A 13448-nucleotide genomic window follows, 5' to 3' on the forward strand; every position below is an offset into this window, starting at 1 on the left:
AATTTTCTGGTTAATATAATATACCTGGGAATGCTGTCATTACACAATATATCCAGACATTTTATAGGGTGTGTTAATGAATAAAAGAACCTTCTTCTGCCTTCCAACTATTGATGAAGGATATCATCTCTCTCCCATTTCAAACTTGGGAGTTGGACTCTTCTCTCATCTACAGTGGTTGTTTTCTTTTCTTTTTCAATCTTTTTATTTTCTTCTTTCCTAAAAAAAGGTGCCACACTAGTTCCCTACCTTTTAACCCTGTTGTTTCTATTCTTGTCTAAGTTCTCATTGACTTAAGCCTAGACTGTTTAATGGTATCCTACCTGCAACCTGTATTCAGGCTTCCCTACTCCATCCATTTCCTTCTCTGCCTCAGGTCAGCATGATTGTACGTGAGGTAGTGCTGTAGATTGTGGAGGCCAAGAGCACCACTTGTGTTTAATCTCAGCTGTGCCTCAGTTTAGCTGTGTGCCACTGGAAAAGTGTTGAATCTCTCTGCTCCTCTGTTTCATGATCTCTAAAATGAGGGTAATATTAGTGACTAATACACACAAACACACACCACACACACACACACACACACACTTAGGATAATTAACGTGAATTTATACATGGAAAACACTAAAAAGAAAATACTCAGAACTTAGAAGTGCTTACTATATGTTCGCTATTATTATTGCACTTCAGTATCTGTCTAATCATGTGTTTTTTAAAAAGCATTTTTAAGTTTGCATTTATTCAACGTCAGCTATGAGATGGGAACTCTGTTAAGCATACTTATATCTTGTTTCATTTGTGTATTGTCGTATAAGGTGGTTATTATCATCCTCAAGCTGTAAGTTAGGAATTGAAGGCTCAGGAATTTAATTTACAAGCTCAAATTCACCAAACTAACAAGGGATGCTTTTGAGACTGGAATACAGAGACTGCACCTATCCATCTGTCTGTTCTACCTCCACATGTCAACTCTGGCCAGTGATTTATTTAGCCTACCCATTTGTAAAGCAAGCATATTCACTTACAATTAAATCATGTACATGGAAATTAAATAATGTGCTAAAGTGTTTATTCCAAAGCCTGTCATTATAGTCCCTCAATAACTATTAGTATTATTCTACACTGTATTATTATCTGAATGTTTTTAGTAACAGAAGTCATCTGTCTTTAACATTAAAGATTATATTACTTTTTTCCAATTTTTAATTGAATCACATTGTTCCTTTAGCTTAACTTTAAAATTATTTCACCAACTTACTCCTTCTCAAAAATCTCTGTTAGTAGTTCATTCAGAATTGTGCTAAGGCAACAAACTACTTTTTTTTTTTGAGTGGGCATCTCATATTTATTGATAAAATGGTTGTTAACAACAATAAAATTCTGTATAGGGGGGTCAATGCTCAATGCACAATCATTAATCCATCTCAAGCCTAATTCTCGTCAGTCTCCAATCTTCTGAAGCATAACGAACAAGTTCTTACATGGTGAACGAATTCTTACATAGTGAATAAATTCTTACATGGTGAACAGTACAGGGGCAGTCATCACAGAAACTTTCGGTTTTGATGACTCATTATGAACTATAAACAATCAGGTCAAATATGAATATTCGTTTGATTTTTATACTTGATTTATATGTTGATCCCACATTTCTACCTTTATTACTATTATTATTTTTATTTTTAATAAAATGCTGAGGTGGTAGGTAGATGGAAGATAATGGTAGAAAACATAGTTTAGTGCTGTAAGAGGGCAAATGTAGATGATCAGGTGTGTGCCTATGGACTAAGTATTAATCCAGGCTAGACAAGGGCAGCAAGACATCCACGGATGCAGAAGATTTCTCTCAAAGCAGAGGGGGTGAGGTTCTGAGCCTCACCTCTGTTGATCCCCAATTTCTCACCTGATGGCCCCTCTGCGACTGTGCCTGTCTTAGGTTGTTCCTCCCTTGAGGAATCTTACCCGTCTCTGGCTAACCAGTCATCTTCTGGGGCCATACAGGGAAATGTAAAGTTGGTAAGTGAGAGAGAAGCCATATTGTTTGAAAAGGTTAGCTTTTTACTTCTTTGCAGATTTATGCCCTGTGGCTTCTATGCCCAGCACTTGTCTCGAGGTATCTTTACCACCTGGAGGGATTATGATGCTCGGTAAATTCGATATGAGGCACAAATTCTATTTAAGGGTTGTAATTAGGAAGGAAGAAGAAAAGCTATAGAGGTAGCATATGGAAGAAAACATGGGAGGATTGATTATTTCTTTGACATATCTTCTTGTAGAGTACCTTAAGTATGTATAGGTTTTAAACTACTAACTAATTTGCGCACACATATAAACATAATAGGAATACGGTGACATAAACAAAGCAAATCTATAATTACCATCCATCTCCAGTGAAGCCAAGAAAACCATTTAGGCACCCTAGGCATTTGTGAAAATTTGTCTATGATATGATGGATATTGTCCAACTGTACTTGAACAGTCTGAGAGAAATCAGACAAATTGAAGCAGCCCATTTCTGGGATCTGTTCACATCCCATATGTTCTTTTAACCGTAGATAGTCTATAGTCATAAGATTTTGGAGTGCTACAACTTGCACCCCTCCCAACTCCTGGTTGAGTTCCAACAGTACAGATCCGGTCAAATTCGTTGTCTCACTGTATGCACATGCCAGCCTAGACATCTCCCTCCTCATTCCTATGGCAAGTCCAGGAGACGGTGGGCTGGATGCAGCCACAACCGCAGCATCGTCCGGATCCCTGTGGAGGCTTTTTGATGATCATCCCCCGGCACAAGTCCTCCAGAGAGTGCTGATGCCGGAAGCTCCTCCTCATATCGTATCTTAGTTCATTTTCTGGGTATCCAAGCTAGGCCTTGATCTTCTGCATAGAAACAAACAGACCCTTTGCCCACACTTTGACATGCCCTCTATACCACTGTGCAGAACTCATTGGAGGTCAGCACACAGGAACTGCTTTTTTTTTTTTTATTAAGAGAAAGGAATATTATCAGAAAAGAGTATCTCCATAGCTGATCATCTGACACCCTTTAAGTAATCAACATTAAGGATATTTAAAGCATGCGTTGATCTTTGATTTACCAATAGTTTTATCCTATCAAGGAGTAATCCCCCTTTTCTTTCTTTCTTTTTTTTTTGTTCTTTAATCTACACTTACATGAAGAATACTATGTTTACTATGCTCTCCCCTATATCAGGTCCCCCCTAACAACCACATTATGGTTACTGTCTATCAGCTTAGCAAAATGTTGTAGAATCACTACTTGTCCTCTCTGTGTTGTGCAGCCCACCCTCCCCTTTCTCCCTCCCCTCCCATGCATGTTAATCTGAATACCCCTCTTCTTCTTCCCCCACCTTATCCCTCCCTGCCCACCCATCCTCCCCAGTTCCTTTCCCTTTGGTACCTGTTAGTCCATTTCTGGGTTCTGTAATTCCACTGCTGTTTTGTTCCTTCAGTTTTTCCTTTGTTCTTATACTCCTCAGATGAGTGAAATCATTTGGTATTTCTCTTTCTCCGCTTGGCTTATTTCACTGAGCATAATACTCTCCAGCTCCATCCATGTTGCTGCAAATGGTTGGACTTTTCCACTTCTTATGGCTGAGTAGTATTCCATTGTGTATATGTACCACATCTTCTTTATCCATTCATCTACCGATGGACATTTGGGTTGCTTCCAATTCTTGGCTATTGTAAATAGTGCTGCGATAAACATAGGGGTGCATCTGTCTTTCTCAAACTTGATTGCTGCGTTCTTAGGGTAAATTCCTAGGAGTGGAATTCCTGGGTCAAATGGTAGGTCTGTTTTGAGCATTTTGATGAACCTCCATACTGCTTTCCACAATGGTTGAACTAATTTACATTCCCACCAGCAGTGTAGGAGGGTTCCCCTTTCTCCACAGCCTCGCCAACATTTGTTGTTGTTTGTCTTTTGGATGGCAGCTATCCTTACTGGTGTGAGGTGATACCTCATTGTAGTTTTAATTTGCATTTCTCTGATAATTAGCGATGTGGAGCATCTTTTCATGTGTCTCTTGGCCATCTGTATTTCTTTTTTAGAGAACTGTCTGTTCAGTTCCTCTGCCCATTTTTTAATTGGGTTATTTGTTTTTTGTTTGTTGAGGCGTGTGAGCTCTTTATGTATTCTGGACGTCAAGTCTTTATCGGATCTGTCATTTTCAAATATATTCTCCCATACTGTAGGATTCCTTTTTGTTCTATTGATGGTGTCTTTCACTGTACAGAAGCTTTCAGCTTAATGTAGTCCCATTTGCTCATTTTTGCTGTTGTTTTCCTTGCCTGGGGAGATATGTTCAAGAAGAGGTCACTCATGTTTATGTCTAAGAGGTTTTTGCCTATGTTTTTTTCCAAGAGTTTAATGGTTTCATGACTTACATTCAGGTCTTTGATCCATTTTGAGTTTACCTTTGTATATGGGGTTAGACAATGGTCCAGTTTCATTCTCCTACATGTAGCTGTCCAGTTTTGCCAGCACCATCTGTTGAAGAGACTGTCATTTTGCCATTGTATGTCCATGGCTCCTTTATCAAATGTTAATTGACCATATATGTTTGGGTTAATTTCTGGAGTCTCTAATCTGTTCCACTGGTCTGTGGCTCTGTTCTTGTGCCAGTACCAAATGGCAACAAACTACTTTTAGAAGAGGTGACATCTTAGCAGGGAAAATGATTTCCCTTTCTTACAACTTTTCAAAGCAAATTCCACATGAATTATTAATGTTCTATTTAAGATTTTTGTTTTGTTCTTTTAAAACCTAGTATGTTCATAGGGGCATTAGTGTATAAGAAATATTCTAAGATATGTTGAAATGGGGTTGGAGCGGGGCGAAATAAGTGAAGGTGATAAAGAGGTACATAATACAAATTATAAAGTAAATTAGTCTTAGGAATGGAAGTACAACATAGAATATATAACCAATGATGTTGTAATATCTTGGTATGGTAATGGGGAACTACATTTACTGTGGTGAGCATCTAGTAGTGTATATAATTATTGAGTCACTATGTTGTACATCTGAAACCAATATAACATTGTATATCAACTCTATTCCAATAATAAAAAAGAGACATGGAAAATTATGTTTGGTTTCTAAAAACTATCTGAAAAGAATATTTTTATGGAAATGAGTATTTTTGTTTTATAGTCTGTGATTATATAATTCAAGGAACATGAAATGTCTTGAAATAATAAGAAATAAGGAGTGTTTCTAATTCTTTTGTTCTTCTATGGCCTCAGTAAAAGTTCAGAGATGTCTTTATTATAGGCTCTGCATATTTTCTTAACATTTCATAAGTATTTTATGTTTTGATTCACATTATAAATACCGTCTTTTTTTTTTAGATTCTGCCATCTTTACTTTGTAAAGAAAGATACTTGAAAAGTCTACCACTTCTCCAACTCTGGAACTGTGCAGGTAAGCAGCTAAATGATTGGAGGATTTCACTATACTTGAGCAGAATGCTTCATTTGTTTTTAATAGCATGTGGTATGTACCCAGGTTTTTCATACACTTACTGGGCACCCATGCAGCAGGTCATATGCTGGCCTGTCTGTTGGGCTGATGAGGGCGTACACGTATGATATTGACATTGAAAGGCAAATTTTTACCAACTTGAGCATTGGCTATAATAAAGCTAAGATACTTGATTTCTTTGATTAAAATATAAGGAAGGCTCTGTGGAGCTGCTGGATTTTGAGGTTGGTCAAAAGAAACTGATAGATTTCAATGATGATGAAATGTGTTGAGAAAAGGCAGAGAAAGGAAGAGGAGGCAGAGGGGAGAAAGTGGGGAAGGAAATGAGAGACAATAATGGAGCATATGATTGTGAGTAATTAAGGAGACACAGGCTAGAAACAGAAATATTTTTATGTGGTCTAACTTATACCTTATGGCTTAGAAAAAAAATAGGATTCTTGTGTCAACCTAGGGCCAGTGACAGAGAGTATGTTCGGTACTGTGTTTTGGAGGATTTTGAGACTAAATCTGGGCTCCAGGGTAACGAATGCTGTGATGTCAAAGTTGGGTTGTAGCGGGATGCGTGTTGACTTTGCCACATGTTACTCTCCATAACTTCTAGGAATGGTTTGGCAGTTGTAAGCAAATTCCCTGCAGATAAAGCAAATCATGGGCCTTCAGAGGAAGTAAAAGGTGTTTCATAAAGAGGAAAGCTAAGTTGGCCACATGACAGAGAAAAATTTTCCCTATGTTACTATTTTGTCTACATAAATAAATTTTAATACTGGTGGTATTTGTTGGTAGTCTAATCAGTATGGCCTCTCAGATCCTGTTCTTCTCAAGAGGTTATACCCTCTCGTGGGAAGAGTGCTTTATCGTCCCCCTCCATCTCTCAGGCCTGTTTTGCAGCAGAGCACCGCCAGGAGTGGCATGTGTGGGGCGTGCCACAGGGTGAGGTGGGCAGGGGGTGGCGTGGGAGCAGAGAGTTAGGGCTGTTTAAATTCACTTGCTTTTCAGGGCTTGCCCTAGTTGTAGATCTCTGAAATAGGAGTTTTCTCCTTCACAGTAGACGAACCTAACTTGGTGGTGTTTTCCTTTGTTAAAATCTGAAAGTTAGACTCCTATATTTTCTTTTGAGTTCAGATTTACTGATTGAGAAGAACATCTAACATCTACGAGACTGCCTAGGAATTGATCCCATAACTCAAGGTCTGAATGTTTGGTAAGAATCTACATAGAAATGAGACCATTTTCAAATTCATATTTTCAGGAAAATTATTTCCCTTTCACATAATTTTTTAAAGCAATTGCTGCATGAATTCTTAATGTTATATTTAAGATTTTTGTTCTTTAAACATATAGTTTCTTCATAGTGAAATTAGTATATAGAAGATATTCTAAGATATGTTGAAATGGGGAGTGGAAGACTGGGTAAAATAAATGAAGGGGATAAAGAGGTACAAACAGTGAATTGTAAAGTAAATTAGTCATAGGAATGGAAGTACAACATAGAGAATATAGCCAATAATATTGTAATATATTGGGATGTAACGGGATAATTATACTTACTGTGGCAAGCATCTAGTAGTGTATATAATTATTGAGTCACTATGTTATACATCTGAAACCAATACAACATTGCATATCAACTTTATTCCAATAAAAGAGGAAAGATAAAAAGAAAAAAATGGAAAATTATGATTGGTTTTTTCTTCTAAAAACTGTATCTGATAAGAATATTTTTAAGGAAATATTTTTCAGTTTGTTTTACATTATATGTCAGTCTCTGTCATTATATAATTGAAGAGAGGAGTACATAGTTGGCTCCCAGTAAATTATTTTTTCAGTGGATAAAGAGTGAATTGGCTTTGTCACTAGCATTAGCCACCCAAATGTTGGAACTTTTCTAGTATTTCCATCACAGCTGAGTTGTTTTTTCTTTCTTTCCTTTCTTGATCCCCATGCTGGAGAATATGAGCTCACAGTAGCAGTGAGAAAATATGGCTGACACATTGCCATGGAGCTGAGAAGGTCGTTAAGACTTTATGCTTGCTTGGGGTGGCCCCAGGTGACAACTAATGGGACATGCTTAGCTTGAATATTAAGGCTACATGGGAAACTTATAGAATACATACTCTTATTACAGTCAAGACTTGGAGAGAGACTCAGGGAGGGTGATTACTTGTTCTGTATTGGCATTGTTAGAATCAACAGGTGGTTTAAAAATTAAATATAATATTTGTATCATGTATCCTAATATAATTGAAACTTTGATGTCTAAAAAGTTTATCCAGGACAGAGAGTAAGGAAAAATGGTGGCACAATCTTGATTTTTCTGTATAATCTCGGTGACAATATAATTTATCACACAAAACAGGATACTTCTGAGATTCAAAGATTACTATTAATAATTATGCCTTGAGAACAGGTGTAAGCGTAGACTTTCCCAGACAAAGGAGAATGTATGGTCACCCTGTATGTTACAGATTGTTCTCAGACTGTTGGGAAAAGAAAGAAGAGATTTGGCTATTTCTTCCACATCTCCAAGGACTACAAAGGGTTACTTGTGGTTAAGACCCTGGACATTTTTCAGTAATAATTTTAAAAAATGTATTTATAACAGTGGTACCCTAATGTTTTGAGGTCAGGATCACTTTATTAAAACAATTTTTTTTTATTAAGGCATTATTGATATACACTCTTATGAAGGTTTCTCATGAAAAAACAATGTGGTTACTACATTTACCCATATTATCAAGTCCCCACCCATCCCCCAATGCAGTCACTCTCCATCAGTGTAGTAAGATGCCACAGATTCACTCTTTGCCTTCTCTGTGCTACACTGTTTTCCCCGTGATCCCCCACACCATGTGTACTAAACATAATACCCCTCAATCCCCATCGACCTCCCTCCTCACCTCTCTTCTCACACCCCTCCCCTTTGGTAACTGCTAGTCCCTTCTTGGAGTCTGTGAGTCTGCTGCTGTTTTGTTCCTTCCATTTTGCTCCGTTGTTATACTCCATCCACAAATAAGGGAAATCATTTGGCACTTGTCTTTCTCCGCCTGGCTTATTTCACTGAGCATAATATTCTCCAGCTGCATCCATGTTGTTGCAAATGGTAAGATTTGTTTCTTTCTTATGGCTGAATAGTATTCCATTGTGTATATGTTCCACCTCTTCTTTATCCATTCATCTACTGATGGACACTTAAGTTGCTTCCATATCTTGGGTGTTGTAAATAGTGCTGCAATAAACATAGGGGTGCATATGTCTTTTTGAATCTGAGAACTTCTATTCTTTGGGTAAATTCCAAGGAGTGGGATACATGGGTCAAATGGTATTTCTATTTTTAATTTTTTGAGCAACCTCTATATTGCTTTCCACAATGGTTGAACTAGCTTACATTCCCACCAGCAGTGTAGGAGGGTTCCCCTTTCTCTGCACCCTCACGAGCATTTGTTTTTCTTAGTCTTTTCGACGTTGGCCATCCTTACTGGTGTGAGGTGATATCTCATTGAGGTTTTAAATTACATTTCCCTGATGATTAGCAATGTGGAGCATCTTTTCATGTGTCTGTTGGCCATCTGAATTTCTTCTTTGGAAATCTGTCTGTTCATATCCTCTGCCCACTTTTTAAATAGGGTTATTTGCTGTTTGGGTGTTGAGGTGCGTGAGCTCTTTATATATTTTGGATGTTAACCCCTTGTCGGATATGTCATTCTCAAATATATTCTCCCATACAGTAGGATGCCTTTTTGTACTGCTGATGATACCCTTTGCTGTACAGAAGCTTTTTAGTTTGATGTAGTCCCACTCATTCCTATATTCTTTTGTTTCCCTTGCCCAAGGAGATATATTCAGGAATGAGTTGCTGATGTTTATATTCAGGAGATTTTTGCCTATGTGGTCTTCTAAGAGTTTTGTTTTATAGTTTCATGGCTTACATTCAGGTCTTTGATCCATTTTGAGTTTACTTTTGTGTATGGGGTTAAAGAATAATCCAGTTTTATTCTCTTACATGTAGCTATCCAGTTTTGCCAACACCAGCTGTTGAAGAGGCTCTCATTTCCCCATTGTATGTCCATGGCTCCTTTATTGTATGTTAATTGATCATATATGGTTGGGTTTATATCTGGGCTCTCTAGTCTGTTCCATTGGTCTTTGGTTCTGTTCTTGTGCTAGTACCAAATTGTCTTGATTACTGTGGCCTTGTAGTAGAGCTTGAAGTTGGGGTGCATGATCCCCCCTGCTTTATTCTTCCTTCTCAGGACTGCTTTGGCTATTTGGGGTCTTTTGTGGTTCCATATGAATTTTAGAGCAATTTGCTTTAGTTCATTGAAGAATTCTCTAGGTATTTTGATAGAGATTGCATTGAATCTGTAGATTGCTTTAGGCAGGATTGCCATTTTGACAATATTAATTCTTCCTATTCATGAGCATGGGATGTGTTTCCATTTATTGGTATCTTCTTTAATGTCTCTTGTGAGAGTCTTGTAGTTTTCAGAGTATAGGTCTTTCACTTCCTGGGTTAGGTTTATTCCTAGGTATTTTATTCTTTTTGACACAATTGTGAAAGGAATTGGTTTCCTTATTTCTCTTTCTGCTAGTTCATCGTTAGTGTATAGGAATGCAATAGATTTAAGTGTATTAATTTTGTATTCCACAACTTTGCTGAATTCAGATATTAGATCTAGTAGTTTTGGAGTGGATTCTTTAGGGTTTTTTTATGTACAATATCATGTCATCTGCAAACAGGGAAAGTTTAACTTCTTCCTTGCCAATCTGGATGCCTTTTATTTCTTTGTGTTTTCTGATTGCCATGGCTAGGACCTCCAAAACTATCTTGAGTAAGTGTGGGGAGAGTGGGCATTTATGTCTTGTTCCTGATCTTAAAGGAAAAACTTTCAGCTTCTTGCTATTAAGTATAATGTTGGCTGTGGGTTTGTCATATATGGCCTTTATTATGGTGAGGTACTTGCCCTCTATACCCATTTTGTTGAGAGTTTTTATCATGAATGGATGTTGAATTTTGTCAGATGCTTTTTCCACATGTATGGACATGATTATGTGGTTTTTGTCCTTCTTTTTGTTGATATGGTAGATGGTGTTGATGGAGTTTTGATTGTTGTACCATCCTTGAATCCCCGGAGTAAATCCTACTTGATCATGATGGATGACCTTTTTGATGTATTTTTGAATTCAGTTTGCTAGTATTTTGTTGAATATTTTTGTATCTATGTTCATCAGGTATACTGGTCTGTAATTTTCTTTTCTTTTTTGGTTCTGCCTGGTTTTGGTATTAGAGTGATGCTGGCCTCATAGAATTAGTTTGCAAGTATTCCCTCTTCTTCTACTTTTTGGAAAACTTTAAGGAGGATGGATATTGGGTCTTCACTAAATGTTTGATAAAATTCAGTAGTGAAGCCATCTGGTCCAGGAGTTTTGTTCTTAGGTAGTTTTTTTGATTACCAATTCAATTACAGTGCTGGTAATTGGTGTGCTCAGATTTTATGTTTCTTTTTGGATCAGCCTTGGGAGGTTGTAACTCACTTAGTATGCTATTACAAACCCAATCTAAAGGTTCTTTTTTTCTCCTTCTTTTTCTTCCTCCTCCATTGTTTATATATTGGGTATCATATTGTGTACTCTTTGTCTATCCTTTGATTGAGTTGGGTGGTATTTGATTTAATTTTGCATTTGCAGAGTAATTAACTGTTCTTTCTTTACTGTGGTTTTGTTACCTCTGTTGACAGCTGTTAAACCTTAGGTACACTTCCATCTATAGCAGTCACCCCAAAATACACTGTAGAGATGGTTTGTGGGAAGTAAATTCTCTCAGCTTTTGCTTTTCTGGAAATTGTTTAATCCCTCCTTCAAGTTTAAATGATAGTCTTTTCAGGTAAAGTATTCTTAGTTCCAGGCCCTTCTACTTCATTGCATTAAATACTTCATGCCACTCCCTTCTGGTTTGTAAGGTTTCTGCTGAGAAGTCTGATGATAGCCTGCTGGGCTTTCCTTTGTATGGGATCTTATTTCTCTGGCTGCTTTTAGTAGTCTTTCCTTATCCTTCTAGGATTGCCTAGAAGAAATGGATAAATTTCTAGAAACACAAAACCTACCAATATGCACTCATGAAGGAATAGCAGATGTGAACAGGCCTGTAACTCATAAGGAGATCCCTATTTGAAAGCTGCAGGAAGGACAAGATGGATACTTTCTTATAGTGAACTTCCAAGTTGTGATCTATCAAGTTTATGTAATGTTGTATTTCTATTAGCTCCAGTTTCCCAAAAATCTACCTTAGAATATGTATCCTTCCTTCTAACATTGTTACCACCTAAAGTACTTCCTAAAATGATTGGGACAATCATAATTATTTCTCTCCCACTTCTCTATCACCAAGCATCACAAAAAATATGTACTAACGTGTCCCTCATTATGAATTTGTATTAGCTATGAGTTACTTTATATAATTTAATTACGTTTCACATAATTACTTCAGCATTATATTGCAATATATACCATACACTGTTAATATTCACATGTAATTTGTAGCTGTGAGTATGAAGTTCTTGGGAAATTATACAAAAAGTATCTTTCCATTATAAATAATAGCAATTTTGAAAATATAAATAAACAATGGGCTTATTTTAGAATGTTAGAATTTCAAAATGAATTTGACATGGGTCTCTTAGGAGCTGATGTGTATTGCTTCAATTTTAAATATTAAAGATTAGATAGTCAACAGTTCAGCACATTATTTTTTTAGAGTCTAAGAGCAAAAATTTTACTCTTGAAAACTTCCTTTAAGATGAAAAGGTTCATAGTTACCAAGTAATGTAGTTGCAGAATGGGTAAATATATACTGCTTTTAATTGTAAGAAATTGTTTAGAATTCTTTTTATCACCATTATTTTACAGATTACAACTATATATTATCTTCAGTTTTATATATGAAAATAAACATATTTGAGGTCCCAGTTTACCAGTTCATTTAGACACTTAAACTCATTTCAGTGTTCCAACTTAAATAGTTTCTATTATTTTATTTTCCAAATATATCATTTTGAACAATTATATCTAGGTGAATTACATACTAAAGTTGTCACCTTATGATAACCAGTCTACTAGATTTGACTGCTTATTTCTGATATCATAATTCAGTGCCATCAATCATTTTTGTATTATTTCTTTGTAAAATTTTGAAATTTACTCTATAGTACCTTGAAATTTACAATACTATAACATGTGAATCTAAACTATAAAATATTTACATATTAAAAGAAATTTAGAAATTATAGGTATAAGCCTCTTAACACACTGAAATAACTTACTCTGAATTATACATAAATATTATGTATGTAATATATGTTATATATAATCAGTTATCCTTAATACCTATACATTTGATATTTTTGTAGTACTAATTATAATGATTATGGAAATGATAATGATGTTGGAGATATTTCAATCTTACATTGTATTCTATGTCATTCAAAATATTAGAGATGTTTCACTATCTAACACTTTTAATAAATAAGTTAAATGATACTTCCTGTGGTAAAAGACACATGAGATCTATCATCTTAAACTGTTGTATTGTTACATATAAGCACACGTTCTACAGTGTATCTCTAGAACTTCCTCATCTTGCATAACCAAAATTGCACTACTATTTCCCATGTTCCACTCCCTCTAGCCCCTGGAAACCACCATTCTTGCTTCCGCTTCTACGACCTTGACTACTTTAGATAAATGGAACCATGTAATATCTGTCCTGTGACTGGCTTATTTTACTTGGTATAATGACCTAGAAGTATGCCCATGTTGTTGGAAATGACAGGATTTCCTTCTTTTTCTAAGGCTGAATGATATTCCACTGTATTTATATAACATGATGTTTATCCATTCATCCCTTCATGGACATCTGGGTTGCTTCCACAACGTGGCTACTGTC

At 36.3% G+C, this 13448-nt stretch overlaps 1 protein-coding gene across 2 annotated transcripts in view; it reads left to right on the forward strand.

Moving 5' to 3' along the window:
• LOC140848000 (serine/threonine-protein kinase TAO1-like) overlaps nt 1-13448 on the forward strand; it is a 398025-nt gene that overhangs the window by 108343 nt on the left and 276234 nt on the right. For both annotated transcript variants that reach the window (XM_073230047.1, XM_073230048.1), the window contains exon 5: nt 5374-5446. The gene's annotated coding sequence lies outside the window, so the exon portion shown is untranslated. The remainder of the gene's footprint in view (nt 1-5373; nt 5447-13448) is intronic.

The sequence above is a fragment of the Manis javanica genome, chromosome 2 (genome assembly GCF_040802235.1).
Source record: "Manis javanica isolate MJ-LG chromosome 2, MJ_LKY, whole genome shotgun sequence".
Taxonomy (NCBI): domain Eukaryota; kingdom Metazoa; phylum Chordata; class Mammalia; order Pholidota; family Manidae; genus Manis; species Manis javanica.